Consider the following 19,759-nt stretch of genomic DNA (forward strand, 5'->3'; position numbering starts at 1 on the left):
TTGATTGCGATTCGTTGTTCGCCTCTCTGGAGGTAGACGATCTTTCGAAGGCCGAGAAAGTCTAAATTTGCCCTCGAACAGTCGAAAGTAGTTATAGGAACCTGGACAGAAGAATGTTAAAACTTTGAAGGATTAGGCAACGTTGCAGCTGCCCCCTTATCCCCCCAAAAGTGCACGTGCATTTCGCGCATCGGCGCAGGGTTGCTGCACCCGGATCGATATTGGACGGCGGCAAAAAAGGGACGCCGCCGACGCCGCGGGGGGACCCCCGAAGAGCATACACGACGCCGACGACCGGACCTGGTGACGATGACGGTGCACCCCATTAAAAAATTCAAATCACAGAAAATTTACATTATACTCTGACTTGACAAATTGCCTGTATATTGAGCCAAACGTCCCCTTTGCACGACCCTCACGCGTGTTTTCATTAACCCACTGCGGAGAGATAAGTAGCTCTGGCTGACTTCGAGAGGGGTGCATATGGCGCAGTCCTAAACTAGGGCACGAGTGCCACTTAGGAAACTTTTAGAATTAATTATGACGTCACACACACCTGTCTCAAAACTTTGGTGAACTTGAAATTTGAACGCTAATTATATAAACCCCTTTTTAGTGGGGATTAAACAGTGGCGTTCCTGTCCAGTAATTGATTTTCTGTCCAAATCGAAAATTTCCTATCACAGGTGCTTAATAATAATAATGCAAAGTGAAAACTTAAGTAAAGAAGAAGCTAAATAGCCTAATATAGCATTACAGACAGAGCGAGACAGTACGTAGTACACAATTTCTAGAAAAAACAAACTTGACTATTTCTGAATATTAAAAATTACTTAACACTAAACATTACACAGTTTTGTGGATTTCCTGACAGTGGTAATGTAGTCACAACACTATAAACCAGTTTTTCTAAACTGTATGGATAGTAAAGTGATTTTGCTTTAGTCTAGAAAAAAGTCACTTTTTTCAAACAGACCAACCGATATATTATTACAGTATTAGATTTTGTCAAATTATAGGGCTACAATTTGACACAATGCAGTTTATACCAAAAGCACACAGTTTTTGAGATATGGACAGTCAAAGTTTGCAATTATTTTTTAAATGGGACACCCTGTATGTTATTACGTCATTAAATTCTGTATATTCTGTTGGTGCTACATATTCACACTACACCAAAAGTAGACTGTTTCTAAGATATGGACAGTCAAAGTTGCACAACAAACAAAGTTGTAAACAGTTTGTTCTCAAATCAGATGTTAACTGTCAGACACGTCAAAATTGTCACATATCGTCATTTTCTCAAAATACACCGGTCTGAATAATTACTGAACAGCAGGAGCAGAAAGAAAAAAAAACGATAAAATATTACAAACTGTATATCAGAATCTCCTAGAAGTGGTGAGAAAAGTTTTAGGACGAGTTTGCTTTCACCCGAATTTCAATCGCGTTTACTCCAATGGTCAAGCGGTAAAATGACGTTTCTACAGCAACTCACCAGTCGGGCGCATCCTAACTGCTCTTGTAGCTATTATTTACTTACATTAAGTTTCTTCTTATAATTTGCTTTACGTGTCATCCTTTCTTACTAACTGAAAATGGTGTCTTGTGTGAATATACAGGGTGGTCCAGTTTTAAATGTCAATAATTCACCATTCGATAGCCCATCAAAAAATAAGTTAACACACATTATGCCATTTTTCTGAAAAATGCTTCTCAAGTAAAATACAGTCCACAAAAGTTCAGTTTAAAAAATCGGTTTCTTGTCATAACTGTCAGACCGCTGGAGCAATTTTAATCAAATTTTGAACAAATACATATGAAATTAATACTCATTATGTGATGTTAATGACGTTTGTCGAAACTGTCCAGAGGTGTAAATACAGAAAGATGGAATTTTTCTGCCTTATTCTCTACGTTACTAGATATTTTTCAAAAATTTCAGTTTTTTTTTACTTGTTCAATTTGACAAAATAAGTATCTTTTATAAAATTCTGATTTGAAACTTTGTTTACGAGATAAGTGAGTTATTACGTTCAAAGACTCAAAACCAACTTAAAAGTGCTCTTGAAAACGGCAAAAATTGACTTAAAATGCTTAAAAAATGTCTTTGTAGCCAGTTTTTATAGTTTCCAGACAAATTGAAAGACTTTAGTTTTGAAAATGGACTTATTAACCAGTAAATTTACTTTGAAACTGTGAAAATTGACTTGAGAGGCTTAAAAATTGTGTTTGTAACCAGTTTTCAGACAAATTCAAAGTTTTAGTCTTGAAAATAGTCTTAAATACAGGATATTGACACTAGATTTATGAAAATTGACTAACTTTAAATGTTTTTTAAATTGCTTTTCATTTTCTTAGAACTTTACTTAGACTATTTGTAAGGCTTTAAAACTGCTTTCAGCTTGGAAAATCGAGTTTTAGGGTTATCTTCACCAAATTTTTAACATAGCAGACTTAGAAAACTATTTTTACCTTTTCCATAGGCTTAAACATGCCATTTTACGCTTTGTCAGTATTAAATTGACTTCTAGACGTTTCATTGTGCTTTAAGACTGAAAAATCGAATTTTAAACTATTTTTTATAGTAAAAGTAAAGTTTCAGACTCTTCATTGACGAAATTAAACAATTTTGGCATTAAATGCTACGATATTAGTCTTGAACACTAATTTTTAAAATTAAGTTAGTTCGAAAATTCGGAGTGTTACCAGTGTTAAATTGAGTAAAAAAAATTTATTTGAAAATCAGTTTTACAATAGCTGTAGTGTAAAAAATTTAAAGTCAGTAAACATTAGTCCAAAAATCCTGTTTTTTGACTATTTTCAGTATCAAAAATTAACTCGTAAACTTCACAGATGACCAGATTTGAATCCTTTTGAACCATTTTAAAGTAAAAAACATAATAACCCAAGTAGACATTTTTGTCAATTTTGAGTAATATCCAGTGAGCGTAGAAAATAAAGACTATCCCCCTATATCGACGTGTCTAAACAATTTTGAAGAATGTAATTCTCATATAACGAGTACTCATTTCATAATTACTTGTTCCAAATTTGCTCAAAATTGGTCCAACGGTCTGAAAGTTGTAGCAAAAAAACGAGTTTTTAAACTTAACTTTGGAGGTCTGTTTCTTTCTTAGGAAGCGTTCTTCAGGAAAATGACATAGTGTATGTCAACTTAGTTTTTGATGGGCTATCGATTGGTGAATTATTGATATTTAAAACTCGACCACCCTGTAGAGTGTATAGTTTTTTTGGAAAGGAAATTGAACAATTAGCAAGGCTTAATGAACATTGGCGTGTTTTTTAAAGTGCTTTCAAAATCAAATATTGAAAAAATTCCAGAAATGAAATTTCTTCTTCAACGACCGGCAGAAGTGGAAGAACGGATTTAAACACGGATAGAAGAAGGCTGAATAAGAAGAAGATTCAGAATAGGCAACTGTAATTCAGAAACCATCAAGTACAATTCGGAACAAATCAATTTAAATTCAGAAATCATCAAATGAAATTCAGAACATTAAAAAGCAATTCCATACGATACATTATCTGTGAATAAAATTACCAAACCTAAAACTCCAAGGCATTTTAATAAATTAATAAACTTTATAATAGAATGAATGTTATGGAAAAAAAATAACACAATTTAGGTTAAAAATTAACTGAATTACACTTGACTCTTTCTAAATTACAGTTAGAAATGGTGTAGTTTAGTGAGGACTTATTCATCATAGTTTGAGAAGAATAGTGCAGTAACGTCAACAGATTGACCCTATACAACAGTTTCTCTCTTAATTCGTTAGTGTAAGAGGTGTGTGCTACTGGTTTTAGCAAGCAATATAAAGTTTTTCAAATGCATCTTCTATGTTTGCCATAGATGACGGTGTTAACAACACAACATGCGTGGATATCGTATGCAACCGTTAAAAGCCAATTGGAAGGAAACCGACCACTGCCAACGTCATTATACGTGCGATTCTTTGTGGAAAAACTATAAAAGGGCAGTAAAATTTTATAGAGTCATAAAGCTAACGACGACTATAAGTGCCAGTATAACATGGGACTTTTAATTTGAGAGCAAGTAATTGAGGTAATTTGAACTTATCACTTACGGCGATCGTCTCGTAAATACGGACTTTAAAATCAGTTCGAGTAAAAAATGCGACAGAGACGGAAAGCAAACCAGATGGCACACGTCTCTTTGAATGAAAACTGTAACGGAAAGTTGGCAAACTCCTCCAACTTCTCTATGTTGTTTTGTTCAGCCCAGTTTCGCTCAAAACGGCGGCTCTTGCAATTTATTTTTATATCTCCACTTTCGCTGCCGTTCTGCTCAGCTTGCAGACAACACGAAATATGTTACGAGAGACCTGACTTGGACGATACAATCAAATCGTTTATTACGTTGCTGGTATTGATTTTGCTGTACTCTTTTGCAGTCTATTACCAAATTTTTTATGTTGCAGTTAAATAACGTCGGGGGGGTGTATTAGCACCTTTTTTAATAGAATTATTGTTGCACCGAATAAAAAGAAGCCAGACACCGATCATTAATCATGACCTGTGGAAAAAGGGACTGAACAATGGAGACAAAAGGGTCTCGTCCGGCCCTGACCGTCTTCGCCGATATTCGATTGAACCGTGGCTGGCCGCGATGCACCGATGCAATCGCGATTTTTCGTACACGGCGAATCGCGTGCGCCATGCACGTCACCACCCGAAAAACAAAAGCACCCTTTACACCCCCTTAAACAGGACCATCGATCTTTTTTTACCAGACATCCACCCTCTTGGAATTGCTCCACTATAAACCGTGCAAGATATATTTTAAGATTACAAAATTACCATTGCAATTTAACCTAAATTTAAAAGGTAATAAATGTCACTTTTTGTTTAAAGAACCTTTCAAGTAATTCCAGTTACAATATAGTGAAAATAAATACTAATTATTAAATAATTATGAGGAATAACAAATACAGAGTTCTTTCCACCATTAAAACGATTCACTTCAAAATAAGTTTTTCTGATTTTCAAAGATTGCAAGAACATACAGTACCAGACAAAAGTGAAGCAACAAAGTTCCTACTTTACAGAAAAAAAATTAGAGGATTACTAGTTTAACAAATTATTTAAACAAACAAAATTAAATATATATTTCTTGTAATTTTGTTTTCATTATAAAACCCACCTTTCACTACAACAGTAGATATCCTTTCCTATTGGAATGACAAAAGTCAAGTTTTATTGACAAAAAAATATTTTTTTTAGATTCTCTGAAGACGGTGATAGATTTTCCACCGAAACGTCAGGTTTTTTAGGTATCAAGACCAAGTCTAAGTCACGCCTAAGTTAATGTAATTTTCATCTTAGTTGAAAATAGTGCAAAATTCTATTTTCCCAACAAACCTTTTTTGTGTGGTGAGATAGTAAACCCAACTAACAACAAAGAAACGAGTAATTCGTCTCAACAAACATAAAGAACGTAATTCTTCTATATCGTCCCAAAGACTGTCAATGGGGTTTAGGTCTGGAAACTGCCCAGGCCACTGCAGAAGACTTTGCAGATATTACTTCTGTTCCTTTATTTTTAAGTATGAATTGTGTTATTCTTAAAATCACTAATGTGATTTTATTTTCTTAAATGATAATAAAATTTTATTAATTGACAAAATATAAGAAACTAGGCATTCGATTCTTCAATTATTTCACTATTTTTATTCTAAGGGAACAACATCTGGCATCATGCATCATTACACTAAAACAACTTGGATTTTGGACTCAATCTGATTCAGTTCAGATAGCGGAATGGTGTACTTCAATAGTACTTAGAGCCCTCTGGCACTTTGGAAAGATTCTTGACGTTTGTAGAGACCTCTGGCAATGTTTGTGACGTTAGCAGTAGAATGTAGAATTCTCTGGCAATTTTTAAAAATTCTTAGAAGGTTTAAGAAACTTAGAGGCGCCTGGCAATGTTTGGGACGTTTTCATTAGTACCTAGAGCCTTCTGGCACTTTGGAAAGATTCTTGGATAGTTTAAGACCCTTGTCTCCTCAACCTCTAACAATGTTTGGGACGTTAACAGTAGTATTTAGAAGTTTCTGGCCATTTTAAAAGATTCTGGAAATATTTAGGTCACTTGAAGAGGCCCTTACCAATGTTTGGGACGTATTCAATAGCACGTAGAGCCTTCTAGCAAGATTCAAGACACTTATAGAGACCTCTGGCATTGTTTGGGACGTTTTTAATAGTATTTAAAGACCTCTGGCAGTTTTTAAAATCTCTTAGAAAGTTGAAGTCACTTGTAGAGGCCTCTGCCAATGTTTAGGATGTTTAGAGTAGCATTTACGGGTCTCTGGCGGTTTTAAAAATTAAAAATATTTCTCTACATCCTCCGGCAATGTTTCGGACGTTTAAAGTAGCATTTTGTGGTTTTTGGCAGTTTTTGAAACTTCCCCGGAAGGTTTAAGAGTCTTCTGACAATGTTTCGAAGGTTTTTAGAAGTACTTAGAGCCCTCTGGCACTTTAGAAAGGTTTAAGACACTTGTAGCGGCCTCTGTCAATGTTTGAACCGGTTAGAAGAGTCTCTGGCAGTTTTTAAAAATTTCTGAGAGGTTTAAAATATTTCTGCCAATGTTTGGGTTGGTTAGAGTACCAATTAGAGGTCTCTGTCTGTTTTAAAAATTAAAATTAGGTTTCTACATATATTGGCAATGTTTGGGACGTTTTCAATAGTACTTAGAGCCTTCTGGCACTTTGGAAAGATTCTTGGATAGTTTAAGACCCTTGTCTCCAACCTCTAACAATGTTTGGGACGTTAACAGTAGTATTTAGAAGTTTCTGGCCATTTTAAAAGATTCTGGAAATATTTAGGTCACTTGAAGAGGCCCTTACTAATGTTTGGGACGTTTTCAATAGCACGTAGAGCCTTCTAGCACTCAAAACAAATTATTGGAAGATTCAAGACACTTGTAGAGGCCTCTGCCAATGTTTGGGCTGTTTAGAGTAGCATTTAGAGGTCTTTGGCGGTTTTAAAAATAAAAAATATTCCTCTACATCCTCGAGCAATGTTTGGGACGTTTAGAGTAGCATTTTGTAGTGACTGGCAGTTTTTTAAACTTTCCTTGAAGCTTTAAGACACTTTTGTAAGTCTCTAACAATGTTTAGAAGATTTTTAATGGTACTTAGAGCCCTCTGGCACTTCAGAAAGGTTTAAGACACTTGTAGCGGCCACTGTCAATGTTTGAACTGGTTAGAGGAGTCTCTGGCTATTTTAAAATTAGGTTTCTACATATTTTGACAATGTTTTGGGACGTTTAGAGTAGCATTTAGTATTTCCTGGCAGTTTTTTTAAAATTCCTGCAATACGACAACTTATTATGCTTTATGATTAGAGAGGGTTCTATGGAGGCAATTAATTTAAGGTTAAGTGTGCTTCTGTTGTACTTTCCATTGCTAATTCCACGGCATCATCAATAATTGAAATTGCATAGAAAAACTAAAAAAATCTTGTGATTTTTCCATTTTTTTGCATCATTGGATACTAAAGGAGGGCATATTCCGCAGAGCTGGTGCAGTTCCGCGTAGCCCCAAGCAGAATTCAACCATTGACCGTGTCGGCCTCGTTGGCGCCTTCAATAACTTACTGATGATCATAGAACGACGTATCAAATGAATATTCAAACGAATCGGAAGAAGCTGCGATAAGACCAGAAAGTAGTTTGCGGCCCAGTTGATTGATATTTAACAGCCGGGCGAATCGAGGAAACTCCGCCTTAATAATTAAAGCCTTTGCCATTAGTGATCTGGGTACAATAGCAGAATTTTACAGTTAGGAGAGGGCCGATTAAAGATATCAGAAGCTGGAATAAGAACTTGAGGCGAATTCCTTAATAGACTTCGTTTGCCTAATCACACGTCGAGATAATGATACCTTAGGTGACTGTTTGGCACCGTTAGGTTGTTACCACACAATCAACGCAACTAGATAATCCGGTTACGGACCTGGGGCGCATCTTCTGAGCACAATTAATCATCAATTTGACAGAAGTGGCGTCAGACCAAGTGCCACCAACCTTACTAAGAATAACTCGCTCGAACTTGGTAAATTTAGTGCACTTTTACGGATATATTTAACAAAAGCATTCAGATGCATCTCACGCAGAAACAGTTTGCTCTACAATTTCAAAAGCAATTTCGTAGAAAAAAATCACTGCAAAACGTGCTTATTTTGTCCGGTACAAGCCGCAGCAAAAACTATTGGTGCTGCAACTAGAAAAGTGAAAAAATTAACGGGTAACTGTTGCTTTAACACGCGAACTATTGAAGAATGTACTGGGGAGTTCCTCTTGGTCGTGATTGGGCCTTATTTACGTTAAGGTTCGACTATTCAGTCTGCTACCAGTTAATTATTCTTTGAATCCTTTTATTCCAATAAATTGAGTTGATACTGTATGTTATACAGGGTGGTCCAGTTTTAAATGTCAATAATTCACCAATCCATAGCCAATTAAAAAATAAGTTGACATTCATTATGTCATTTTCCTGAAAAGTGCTTCCTAAGGAAAATACAACCCTTCAAATGTCTGTTTAAAAAGTCGTTTTACCGTTGGAACAATATTGATCCAATTTGGAACAAGCACTTTATTACACGTTATTACGGTCAAAGACCCAAAACTAACCCAACCCAACTTAAAAATTGTCTTGGAAACGGAAAATTCACTTAAGAAGTTTAAAAAATATTATTGTAGCCAGTTTTCCAGACAAACTAAAAGACTTTAGTTTTGAAAATTGAATTAGAAAAGATAAAAATTTCAGAAGCTTAAAAGTTGTGTTTGTAACCAGTTTTCATGCAAATCGAGAGACTTTAATACCAAAAATTGACTTAAAGACATACAAACTACTTTTTCAAGAATTTGTTACTACAAATTCATACATTTAAACCTTAAAAATTGACTTGAACCCCAAAATGTGACTGAACTAATGAAAAGTGACATCAGAAGCTTAAAATTTGCATTTGAAGTAAGTTTTCATAATTTGAAGACAAATTTCAATATTTTAGTCTTGAAAATAGTCTTAGATGCAGGACATTGACATTAGATTCTTGAAATTTGTCTTGAAAACGAACTTTTCGTGCTTTTTACTTTGCTTTTCATTTTCTTCGAATTCTGGACTATTTTTAGTGCTTCAAAACTGCTTTCAGCTTGGAAAATCGAGTTTCGAGACTATCTTCACCAAGTTATTTACATAGCAAACTTAAAAAACAATTTTTACATTCTTCATAGACTTAAAATTGCATTCCAAGCTTTGTCACTATTAAATCGACTTCTAGACACCTCAGTGCTAAAAATTCGGGTATTTCTTAATAAACTAGACTATTTTTAGTACCTCAAATCGAGTTTCAAGACTATCTTTACAAAGTTTTTGACTTATCAGGCATAAAAGCCAGTTTGTCCACTGACCATAATCTTGAAAATGTTATTTCAAGCTTCTTCACTATTAAATTGACTTTTACACTCATAGGTGCAATAAACTGTAGCATCTCTAAGAAATTCAGACTGTGTTTAATGCTTTTTAAGACTGAAAAATCGAGTTTAAGACTATTTCCAAAAGTCAAGTTTCTTCAGTAATACAAGTAAAAAATATTGGTACCAAATGCTACAATAATAGTCTTGAGAACTAATTTTTAAAAATAAAATAGTCCGAAAATTTAATTTACTTCTAGACTTGTTGTCCAGTCCAGAAAATTCAGTTGTACACCAATTAAAGTCTTGAAAATATACTTTTGGACTATCTTTAGTCCTAGTAAAGTCAGTTCTAGCATTAAAAGTCAACTTTTATATTATTTTTAGTAGTAAAAAATGAGTTTCATGCACAATACAATCTTTGTCTTGATTTCCGGACTTTTTTTAGTTTTTGAATGCCAGTTTCAGACACTCAACCAGGATGACAGTCTGAGAAAGCGAATCATAAGACAATCCCTAATAGTAAAAAGCAAGTTTTTAGACTATTCAGTACAAATTTGGACTTTCACAAGTCTTGGATGGTCAGTTTTAAACTATAAAACGATTTTTTAAATTGAAATTTGGAGGACTGTATCTTCCTTAGGAAACGTTTTTCAGAAAAATGACATAATGCAAGTCAACTTATTTTTTGATTAGCTATCAAATGGTGAATTATTGACACTTAAAACTGGACCACCCTGTATACTTGGATAGTTAATTTCTGCTAATAAAAATTTATTTTATTTAAAGGAACTAAAATTGTAACAATACTATTTACATGCAAAAAATCAGCTTGACCAAACAGACTTTAAGACCAAAAAACATTCATTTCACTACTGTACTACAATACATTACAAATAGCTGGAAAAACATTAATAATTTAGGGACAACAGAAGAAAAAGACTATTATTGTTTGGATAAAATTATTCAACAAATTGCTACACTATGGTCGATGATAGGTTCATTTGAAATAACAACAAAAATGAATTAAAGTAACTTACCAAGTTTATACTGATTGAATTGCTAAATGATCAGTCAGGTTCTGATGAAGATCAACTTGCTTCCACTTTTAAAACCAAAATAAATGATGAATTAGAAATGCAGTCTGAAAATGTTTCCTACAAACGTCATTTCAAGCAGCAAACAAAATAACTATTTATGAATGTTTGTAGAACACTGTGATGGTTGAAGATGATGTCACACTGAAATACACTCTATTCTACAAAAATCGCCATAAAAATGTATAATTTTGGATGCTCATCCATCAAAACCAAATCAATCATAATATCTAAAGAATTCATTAGAAACTATAGCTGGGAGTGTTATAGAGAAAGCAGAAATATTGCTAAGAAACAGAGAACTAAAGAAAGACGTAGAAATACAAAATAAAAGATTATTATGGAGAATGGAGAAGACAAGAAAAGAAGGAATATGGTGTTCAAGCTTTAGTTAAATGGACAACAAAAAAGATAAAGAGAATAGATGACACTCTGGTAAAGACATGCAAAAGCAATATACGAAGAAGAAGATATATAAGGTTAGTTTAATAGATAAATACTTAGTGATGATGATGAACTACAAATGGGACCCAGATCAGGAAATAAAATGCAGAATCGAACAAGCTTCTTAAAACTCAGAAAATTTTGGATGGTAAAGTGCTACGTCTGGTTTGTTCTCTTGTACGGTGTAGAGATATGGACGTTGAAGGCAGCAACTATCAACAGGGTTGATGCCTTCCAGATTGGGTCCCTGGGACGGATGCTGAGAGTGTCCTGGGTTGATCATTGGTGGACCGAAAACATCAAAAGAAGAACAACTTGGACTACGCGGACGTTATCATTTCCAACGTTTTATTCTTCAGGGTAAAATAGGAGGAATAGGTAGAAGGAAATTATCCTGGCTGCGATGCATACGACAATGGACAGGAATACGGGACTTCCAGACACTACAAAATGCTGCATATAATAGAATTATATGATTAGGGAAACCATGGACGCCTACGCAAGAATCTGCATGGCACTTTAAGAAGAAGAAGAAGTTTGAAAACACTGGATTTTCTTCCTGTGTGAAATTCATAGGAATTTCTTCCAATGAGAGCCAGTGTTGATGAACTCAAAAGGCAATTTAGTGTAAAATGATGATTGATGAGTAGAGTGATAAGTATAGTAATTTTCAAATACATTCAACTAATTTGAATTAGTTACAGGTGAGATAAAACGAGTTTTGAGGAGATGTTTGAAAGTTTGGCACCCAACTTTTTCTGAAACAAAATCGGAATAGAACAAAGAAAGTTTTACGTTAGAGAATGTCTTTGTCGAGTTTGCCGGCAAAGCAGTTGTCACTGTGAGTTATTTATGTGAAAACTTGCAAAGTGCAAGAATGCGTGTCTGCACCGAGACGCACGCGACGCCTATTTTCGGTCCTCGAGGGCACTGAACACGACGTCGATGCCCGCCTGAAGGTCCTTTCTACCATTCGAAAATCAGCGAAAATTGATGAAAAAAAATTAATTTCAGCAGAAACCGCCAAACCGATTTTCTTTTCGGTCGATTTGTTTTGAAATTTTATTCGGGTTTTGAGATACGCTTGACGATACTTTCTCACTAAAAAAAAAATAGAGTCACATCATTCATTTCAAGGCACGTTCATTCAAACGTTCCGATCTAATAAAAAACAGAAATTTCGTTTTATATACGTGCCAATTCAACACTGACTGAACCATACGGTACTTAAAATCTGCAGAAGCTCACCCTTTTAATCATCGCTTCAAAACAACCAATCAATTAACTACGGCAGTTATCTTTATCGACTTTTTCTCTACTCTACATTGCAAATTGTCGGTGACATTGAAATCCGGGCCTTAATAAACGTTAATACGACAAGAACTGGTGTATTAAGTACCCTTGAGATTAAGCGTGACTCGAGATTGGATTGACAAGAAATGCGTGGAAGCGATACCTAATTACTTGACGTACCTGACGTAAATTGTTGTTTGGTTAGGTACTTTACAGGGTTCTTGTATTGAGTGTTTTTTCTTGGAAGTGCATAACAGTCAATTTGGTCAGTTTTTAATTAGCTTTCGCTTTCTGTAGTTGGCCAAATTAGTTAGGTTAGTGGTGTAAGAATAAATGAACAGAGAGACAAAAATAGCTCAAAATAAGGTTTTCTTACCATCTAGCTCAAATTCGGATCATACAATATGGGACACTCTCTATGAAAGCCGTTGGTTTTGTTAAAGTTATACTTTTTTTCATGTTTGCCCCTGGTCTCTGCCCTCTTTAATTTTATGTTGCCAGGGTGATGAAAGTAAGTGCTCTTCATTTAAAATTCATTAAAAATGAGAAAATCCTGTTTATGAATATTCACTGTATTTCTAGTATATCTTTCCTAGTGGTAACTTTTCTGAACCTATTCTTTTGTTTCTTTCGCTCAGAGTAAATGACTTAATTAAAAGATAAGTGAAACCATTTAGAAAAACTGAAAAACTTTCTTAAAAACGTTTCTACTTGAAAAGGCAGTGAAGAAGATGAAACGCTGAGCCAGTCGATTTCTCGTTTATGACCGCGACCTTCTCAAGGGTTTCGTGTTCCCCTTGGTCTTCGGTCTGGTCCCACTACTTCATATTTTAATACTATCTATAGCAGAGACGGACTTGGCAATATCTCTAAAGTTTTGATAGCAATTTTCCCCTTTAGATTTATTCTGAATAATTATGTTAAGGAAAAGAAAATACAGAAGATTGAAATTGTTTTCAGATCTTGTCTTAGTTTGAAAATCACTCCCTTCTGACGCTCTTGAGAGCAAAAAGTTCCTCTTAGGTTTTCGTAGAAAGAAAAAATAATTTCCTACAATTTTTGTTTCTTAACTTTTCTCTAAATTTTGCCACGTGACCGAGAAGACATTTTGTCAAATACCATAAAAAACCAAACCAACCTAACCTAACTACCAAAATAAGCAGAATAGAGTACAGATTTTTTAGTTGATGATGACGTTTATGATTTTTACACAGGGTGATTCAAAACGTTATGTAATAAAAATAAAAGTTTGACAATTTTTCTAAAGTGTTTATCAGACATTTGCCACATAGTTAAACCACACTTTTTTCGTTATTTTTCAATCACCTTATATACTACTATACACATCATTTAATAAAAGCGTGAACAGTGATTTTTCTATCAAATCTTCCAAATGCCACTAAGAAGTATTCCAGAAAGGCAGCATACATGAAAGTTTGAATTTTATCACACAAAAAATACAGAGTGTGCCATAGAGATATTTAACAAAGTGAATACTTACTCGATTTGAGCCACTGTTGGATGAAAAACATATAAAAATGTTACAAGTAGTTTCTATTCAACACATATTTTATTTTTAACACACTTTTGGAAGTTTTTAAACTGGTAACTTCAAAAATTGAACCACGCAAAAACTTGCAAAAAGGTTATTAAGTCTATTTGCAAGTTTTCGACTATTGATTTCTTGGTAGCCTTAAAAATCTGCCTTGAAAACCAAAAACTAGATTTTTAGGTCAATTTTTATGTTGAAAGGAAAGCTGTTTTCAATTGCCAGAAGCCTCTAGAACCATTTGAAGAACTTTTTGAAAAGTTCCATAGGGTTTTACAACTGTCTTAAACCATCCTAGAGTTCTTTTAAATTGTCCGGCCCCTCTAGGACAGTTTTGAATGTGTCAAATATTGAGAATCCTCTAAAAAGGTCCAGAGCCCTCTAAAACTGTCTAAAACTTTTTTTTCAAATTTCAAGAGGCTTTTATGGCCATTTTGAAAGTTCCAAAGACCTCTAAATGATATTGAGAATCATCTAAAAAGTGTCACAGGCCTCTACAAGTGTGCTAAACCTTCCCAGATCTGTTTCAAATTGTCAGAGGCCCCTAAGACCATTTTGAAAGTTTTGTAGGTCTCTAAATGCTATTGAGAACTTTCTAAAAAGTGCCACAAGCTTCTACAAGTGTCTTAAACCATCCTAGAGTTCTTTTAAATTGTCCGGTCCCTCTAGGACAGTTTTGAATGTGTCAAATATTGAGAATCCTCTAAAAAGGTCCAGAACCCCATAAAACTGTCTAAAACTTTTTTTTTAAATTGCCAGAGGCTTCTATGGCCATTTTGAAAGTTCCAAAGACCTCTAAATGATATTGAGAATCATCTAAAAAGTGTCACAGGCCTCTACAAGTGTCCTAAACCTTCCCAGAGCTGTTTCAAATTGTCAGAGGCCTCCAAAAGCTATTGAGAACTTTTTAAAAAGTGCCACAAGCTTCTACAAGTGTCTTAAACCATCCTAGAGTTCTTTTAAATTGTCCGGTCTCTCTAGGACAGTTTTGAATGTGTCAAAGACTTCTAAACGCTATTGAGAATCCTTTAATAAGTTCCAAAGCGCTCTAAAATTGTCTAAACCTTTTTTTCAAATTGCCAGAGGCTTCTATGGCCATTTTGAAAGTTCCATAGACCTCTAAATAATATTGAGAACCATCTAAAAAGTGTCACAGGCCTCTGCAAGTGTCCTAAACCTTCCCAGAGCTGTTGCAAATTGCCAGAGGCCTCTAGGACCATTTTGAAAGTTTTGTAGGTCTCTAAATGCTATTGAGAACTTTCTAAAAAGTGCCACAAGCTTCTACAAGTGTCTTAAACCATCCTAGAGTTATTTTAAATTGTTCGGTCCCTCTAAGACAGTTTTGAATGTGTCAAAGACTTCTAAACGCTATTGAGAATCCTCTAAAAAGGTCCAGAGCCCTATAAAACTGTCTAAAACTTTTTTTTCAAATTTCCAGAGGCTTTTATGGCCAATTTGAAAGTTCCATAGACCTCTAAATGGTATTGAGAATCATCTAAAAAGTGTCACAGGTCTCTACAAGTGTGCTAAACCTTCCCAGAGCTGTTTCAAATTGTCAGAGGCCCCTAAGACCATTTTGAAAGTTTTGTAGGTCTCTAAATGCTATTGAGAACTTTCTAAAAAGTGCCACAAGCTTCTACAAGTGTCTTAAACCATCCTAGAGTTATTTTAAATTGTCCGGTCCCTCTAGGACAGTTTTGAATGTGTCAAATATTGAGAATCCTCTAAAAAGGTCCAGAACCCCATAAAACTGTCTAAAACTTTTTTTTTAAATTGCCAGAGGCTTCTATGGCCATTTTGAAAGTTCCAAAGACCTCTAAATGATATTGAGAATCATCTAAAAAGTGTCACAGGCCTCTACAAGTGTCCTAAACCTTCCCAGAGCTGTTTCAAATTGTCAGAGGCCTCCAAAAGCTATTGAGAACTTTTTAAAAAGTGCCACAAGCTTCTACAAGTGTCTTAAACCATCCTAGAGTTCTTTTAAATTGTCCGGTCTCTCTAGGACAGTTTTGAATGTGTCAAAGACTTCTAAACGCTATTGAGAATCCTTTAATAAGTTCCAGAGCGCTCTAAAACTGTCTAAAACTTTTTTTCAAATTGCCAGAGGCTTCTATGGCCATTTTGAAAGTTCCATAGACCTCTAAATAATATTGAGAACCATCTAAAAAGTGTCACAGGCCTCTGCAAGTGTCCTAAACCTTCCCAGAGCTGTTTCAAATTGCCAGAGGCCTCTAGGACCATTTTGAAAGTTTTGTAGGTCTCTAAATGCTATTGAGAACTTTCTAAGAAGTGCCACAAGCTTCTACAAGTGTCTTAAACCATCCTAGAGTTCTTTTAAATTGTCCGGTCTCTCTAGGACAGTTTTGAATGTGTCAAAGACTTCTAAACGCTATTGAGAATCCTCTAAAAAGGTCCAGAACCCCATAAAACTGTCTAAAACTTTTTTTTTAAATTGCCAGAGGCTTCTATGGCCATTTTGAAAGTTCCAAAGACCTCTAAATGATATTGAGAATCATCTAAAAAGTGTCACAGGCCTCTACAAGTGTCCTAAACCTTCCCAGAGCTGTTTCAAATTGTCAGAGGCCTCCAAAAACTATTGAGAACTTTTTAAAAAGTGCCACAAGCTTCTACAAGTGTCTTAAACCATCCTAGAGTTCTTTTAAATTGTCCGGTCTCTCTAGGACAGTTTTGAATGTGTCAAAGACTTCTAAACGCTATTGAGAATCCTTTAATAAGTTCCAGAGCGCTCTAAAACTGTCTAAAACTTTTTTTCAAATTGCCACAGGCTTCTATGGCCATTTTGAAAGTTCCAAAGACCTCTAAATAATATTGAGAATCATCTAAAAAGTATCACAGGCCTCTACAAGTGTCCTAAACCTTCCCAGAGCTGTTTCCAACTGCCAGAGGCCCCTAGGACCATTTTGAAAGTTTCATAGGCCTCTAAATGCTATTGAAAACTTTCTAAAAAGTACCAGATGCTCTAGAAACATTTTGAATGTGGCAGAACTCTCTAAATAATACTGCAAACCCTCTAGAAATTGACAGAGGCTTCTGCAAATGTCTTAAACCAAAGCTTGAAATTGAAGTTACCTTTGAAATGGTAAAAATTGCATTAGAAACGTGCAAATAGGTTTATCAGTAAAGTTTTTGACACTCTCTTGTTCGTAGCCTTAGAAGCTTCAAATTCGGGCAAGCTAAATGGTTTGGAAGCTTTTAAATTGCCTTTGAAAGGTTAAAAATGGCTCCAAAACTTATAAGTCGACTAGCAGGTCAATTTTCAAGTTTTTGACTATCATTTTCTTGTTTGAAAGTTTTAAAAGAGATTTTTAGCTCTAAAAATGGCCTGCAAACTTGTCTTATAAGGTCAATTTTTAAATGTACCATTTTCTTGTTCCTAGCCTTACAATATGTCTTAAAAATCAAAAATTAGGGTTTATTTTGTAAATTGTTCACGGTACAAAGAAGTCTACAGCAGGAATATCCATTTATCGCACCTTGGACAGTTTACCGAATTATTAATGAGACATGCACGGTTGAAATTTGAAACAATTTTAAATTGAATTTGTATTATTTAAACTTCTACAAGACAGGATTGGATTGCAAAGAATTTTTTGTTCAATTGATGTAAAGTTAGTAAATAGCCCATTAAAGCTCGCTCTAAAAGCCTCTGAAGATTTGGATTATCTGTAATTTTGTTAAGCATTCTTGGGTGTAAAATTACCTTCTGAATTCTGCTTTGGATGAAATTTTTCACTGTCTTTGTCAACGATTTGATAAATTCATATAGAACAAGTATCAAACCAACGTGCAGAAAACATTGAAAGTATTTTGTTGTCGCCTGCCAAATCTCTCCAAAGTAACAAGGCTGGTTTCCTGAGATATGGTGTTGCATTTAAGCAACCCCTGCAATTAAGTCCCTCAAAAATATGACACTGAACAGCGCAAAGGTTTAATAATAGAAGTGGCGTGCACAAAAACGGCTTTCAGTGGCAATATGGACCGTAATTGGCAACCAGCCCAAAACGTCTGGAGTGTACGTTACACGCTTTTCGCGTTTGACTGATGGGCTAATTCAGGGGCGGAACCCGACCAGATTTAACAAAATGTCATCTTAATTATTACCAGAGTAACAAAAAAAAGGAAGAAAATCAAAAAACGCCAACTTGCCACCTAAAGAGGGTTAAACGCTTGTTAATTATTCAGAATATGAAGAGTGGATGCTTTGCCAGTGCAAGTATTACTCTGATTTTGCATTAAACTTTAGTTGAACTAGATACGAAGGGCATTCTGAACAGTCATTGAAATAGGTGACAAAAGAATGTACGAGTATTCCGATTAACTTCACCTAAGCCTTTATATGCAACAGTCCAGGATAAAATGGCTTTATGTGTTTTATGCATCGTGAACATAACGAACAGAGGGTACAGTTTTTTGTGTATTCATTTGCTTATATGTATACCTACGTCTGGTGTCCAGGAATAAACGAACTCAATTGACAGTCCAAAGAATAAAGTTTATTTGCAGAATAATGCTTCTTTCCAGTACATTTGAGTCTGATGAAAAAAATGACACCTAAATTCACTTGATGAAGAAGATTTTTGAAGTTGAACGTGGAATCTTTGAAATCATGTTTTTCCGAAAACCTTAAGTAACATAGAATAAAAACAAAAATTTCATAAAACCATAAAGCTATTAGTACAACATCTTTACTATTGACAAATTGTCTCCGCTTTACTAATCGACATAACCTAAGACATTTTCCGAGAATCAAAATGAAAACCTAAGTCACTTAGGTGGTATCTTATTAAAGTTAAAGGAAAAAAACTTGCGTGTTACCGCGGTAAATTAGCGAGCGGTAAATCCGTTGAATCTGGTTTATTCCATTTATTCTTGTACTGACTTTACTAAAGGCCGCCATTTCTATTGGCCAGTGCTGCAAATGTGTTACAAGCCTCTGAAATTCGTCAAGCTTCTTTTTATTATCCAGAAAGTATGCGGTTGTAGATTATCGTTTCAATTTGTTAGTTTCAGTGCATTGCCAAACGCAGTATTAAATTCGTTTTGCTAATGGTTATGAGGTATGAAACGTGTTTACGCAATTGTTTGAACATCTTTGTGATTTCTTATTTTATGAAATCGGTGTTACACTTTTCGTTTTTTGTTTATAGTTTTAGGTGCAATGTACTTTAAATACAAATTGTAGCCATTTAAGTATTGATTTCTGAGTGTCTGGTGGTTTCCAAGTCAATTTTCAATGGTCAAATGTTGGACTTTAAGAGAAACAACTTGAAATTGTTCAGGTTAAGTCAATATGCAATTTTCAAGTCTTGAAATTGGTTTGTTAATCATGAAAACTGTTTTCAAAGGCAAATTTCAAACTTTCAAACAATTCTTAATGACTTCAGAGTTTCTAATAGTTTTCAAATCAATGGTCAAAGGTTGGAATATAAGAAAAGCGGCAGGAAACTGTTGAAGTCAAGTCAGTATACCTTCTATACCTTCTCCAAGTCTTGAAATTTGTCTAATAATCATAAAAACTCTCTCCCAAGACAAATTTTAGACATTTCAGTAAATTTTTCATGATTTCAGATTGTCTGGTGGTTTCCAAGTCAATTTTCAATGGTCAAATATTGGAATTTAAGAATAGCAACTTGAAATTGTGCAGCTTAAGTTAATATGCAATTTTCAAGTCTTGAAATTTGTTTGTTAGTCATGAAAACTGTTTTCAAAGGCAAATTTCAGACCTTCAAACAATTCTTAATGACTTAGAGTTTCTAGTAGTTTTCAAATCAAAGGTTGGAATTTAAGAAAAGCGACAGGAAACTGTTGAAGTCAAGTCAGTACTATACCTTCTCCAAGTCTTGAAATTTGTCTAATAATCATAAAAACTCTCTCCAAAGACAAATTTTAGACAT

The sequence above is a fragment of the Ips typographus genome, linkage group LG10 (assembly GCF_016097725.1).
Source record: "Ips typographus isolate SLU linkage group LG10, UJ_Ityp_2.0, whole genome shotgun sequence".
In the NCBI taxonomy this organism is placed as follows: Eukaryota; Metazoa; Arthropoda; class Insecta; order Coleoptera; family Curculionidae; genus Ips; species Ips typographus.